This window comes from Canis aureus, chromosome 21, assembly GCF_053574225.1.
Source record: "Canis aureus isolate CA01 chromosome 21, VMU_Caureus_v.1.0, whole genome shotgun sequence".
In the NCBI taxonomy this organism is placed as follows: domain Eukaryota; kingdom Metazoa; phylum Chordata; class Mammalia; order Carnivora; family Canidae; genus Canis; species Canis aureus.
In genome coordinates, this window is record NC_135631.1 from 15,413,013 (window position 1) to 15,416,090 (window position 3,078).

The 3,078-nt window shown below is 35.2% G+C and overlaps 1 pseudogene; it reads right to left on the reverse strand.

The window, feature by feature from the left end:
- Nucleotides 1–408: 408 nt before the first annotated feature.
- Nucleotides 409–1,324, reverse strand: LOC144293280 (olfactory receptor 4P4-like; annotated as a pseudogene).
- Between the last annotated feature and the right edge of the window lie 1,754 nt (nucleotides 1,325–3,078).

A 3,078-nucleotide genomic window follows, 5' to 3' on the forward strand; every position in this document is an offset into this window, starting at 1 on the left:
ACCAAAACTTGGTTATAAAATCATGGGTTTTAACTATTCCTTTGCCATCCAGAATGTTTCATCATGTGGTCTAGCCACCAAACCTGACTTTTCTAATACAATTATTATTAGAATTTTCTTTTCTACATCACAATTCACAGCTCATATGGCATTGTCTTAACTGCACATATAATTCTTTATGCATGTAAACTCGCTCATGCCATCTCAAAATCCACAAAATTAACTATGTTTTAAACTTATGTTTGTATGCTTGAATTAATATTTCTTTGAGTTATTATGAAACTCTAAGTCCTAAGTTCTGTCACTCATAACATGATACCAGTATGAGAATTACCCTGTCAGATGATTTCCTCCCTCCCCTATCCGCATGTAGCTGCCCCTCTGTTTTGCTAAAATGATGTTGAGCTCTCATGTTTGGCACCAAAATTTTCTCATGGCATTTTTCATCTCTGAATTTCTCAGAGTATAGATTAAGGGATTGAACATAGGAGCAATGATGGTGTAAAACAGAGCAAATATTTTATCCTCAGGGAAATTGGTTGGAGGTCTAAGGTAGGCAAAGATGGAAGGCCCAAAAAATAAAACTATAACTGTGATGTGAGATCCACAGGTAGAGAGGGCTTTGCGTCTTCCTTCCGCTGAGTGATTTCTTAAAGTGAATAATATAATGACATACGAACGAAAAAAATAAAACCACAAATGTCACCAAGGTAACCATTCCAGAATTGGCAACCATAAGGACACCAGTGATGTAGGTATCAGTGCAGGCAACCTTTAGCAAAGGAAATATATCACAGAAATAGTGATCAATCTCATTAGGCCCACAGAAGGGCAACCTGATTACCATACAAAATTGAGGAAAGGAGTGGACGGCCCCACCAGCCCAAGCAGCTAAGACTAGGAGATTGCACCTTGTCCTGTTCATGATAAGCAGGTAGTGGAGAGGTTTGCAGATGGCAGCATAGTGATCAAAGGCCATGACTGTAAGAATTAAAACCTCAATCGTTCCAAAGAAGTGCATGGCAAAGATCTGTAACATACAATTACCATAGGAGATGGCTTTTCTTTCCACTAGCAGGTCAGCAATTAATTTGGGTGTAACGCTAGAGATATAGCAGATGTCCAAAGTGGATAAGTGGCTGAGGAAGTAGTACATCGGTTGGTGAAAAAGAGGGCTGCATCGAATAGAGACAAGGATCAGAAGGTTTCCTACCAAGAGAGCAGCATAACAGAATAAGAAGAGCACAAAGCAAAATATTTGCATGTTCTGGTCATGCGAAAGTCCCAAAAGAATGAATTCTGAGACATTCCTCTGGCTCTCCATGTGTTTTGAACTGGCATATATTGTAAACAAATGGGTTCAGTATCTGAAAAGAAAGAAACCATGAATCTATACAAAATTAGCATCATGAGAACAATACCATAAAATTTACCAAAAAGCAGATTGATGTTATTGAATAAGTAATATTAATTATTCCTGACACTGAGAGTTATGCTTCCTTTTTATATTTCTTATTTTAGAAATCTATTGTAAATAATTCTATAACATGAATAATAGGGTAGATTTTCAACATTACTATTAATGATTATAGAATACTTAAATATTAGTTTACTGTTAAAAATAAATTTATTATTCTTAGTTATAACATTAGATAACAAAAGGAATATATTTTACATAATTTTAAAACTAAATATGTGTGTTATAATGTGCACTCTGAGATGATGACCTGGGCTGAAATCGAGTTGGATGCTTAACTAAATGAGCCACCCAGGTGCTCCACAAACTGATATTTTTAAATAAATTATCTATCCTGAAGACACAGTCCCGAATAAAACAGAATTTGTCCAGATCATCCTGAAAGAAGAACAGGAGAGAGCCCTGTGTCAGGCATGGAACCTGCTTAAGATTCTCTCTCTCCCTCAGCTTCTGCCCCACTCCCTCTTCTCTCTCTCTAAAAAAAATAAAAACTAAAGATAATCTTTCTTGCCCTGTGGACAAAAATAAATTGTACATATTTAACTAAAATAGGTTCAGGCACATTAAAAGCAAAGAATGCTTGAAAATTATGCAGCAAATAGACTGTCAAAGGATTTAAGTTGTAAAAAAAAAAGCACCAATTTATTCATTTATCTGATTTACAGATTACAAACTAAATGAAAATTAAAAAAAAATTATATAATTTTGTGATAGCAAGTGTAAAGAAAAATAAAAAAGAAATTGCCCAAGCATATTTGCACTCTTTGTAATTCAGGACTTTTCCTAGGATTTTCAGTTTTTATACACAGTCTAGGCATAAAATCCAACCAAAGAAGCTGTTATAGAGTGTAATTCCAAGGGAGATTTGTCTCAGCACTGAGACTCAAACCCCTGATTTTCAATAAAGAGATTCAGATAAAGGCAATCTAAGCAGTTTATTAGCATCAGAATGTAAAAATCATGTGGAGGACAGATATCTTGATTCCCACCCAGTCTGAGGGCTGCATCCCATTCTTGTGAGCAAAGAACAAAGGTGGGGTATCCGGGAGGCCTGCAGGGAGAAGAGGCATATAGATTCTCATCCCAATTAAAAAAAAAAGTATACAAGGTGACAGATTGCCAATTACCCAATATATGTTTATGAATACTTGGGGGGATATATTTTGCAGTTCATATAAATATATGGTCCAGCATTCTTGATTCCAAATAATTTTGAAATAATTTTAAATAGGTTTTAGCAAAATGAGCTTTCATTCAGGTAAGATTGTGTCTCAATGTCTGGATTATCAGAGATGTTCCACCCACAATAGCTCTTAAATATTTATCCTGATTTATGAAGGGACATGCTATCATGATCACTGCTGTTTGCTGAAGTAAAAGGGAGATGTGAATGCAGTCCAGTGAGAAAATTATTGTCCTTGAAACACATACTATATTCTTGATGACATGTTCTCAATTTGTCAAATAATAGAAATCATAGTTGATGAAAGGAAAAAATATTATTCATTCCCTGGTTGGAAACACAGAACAAAAGAGACGTAGACACACAAAGAAGGATAATTTCTGAATGGAGAACGGTTTTGATTCAGGTTGTGTTTCTA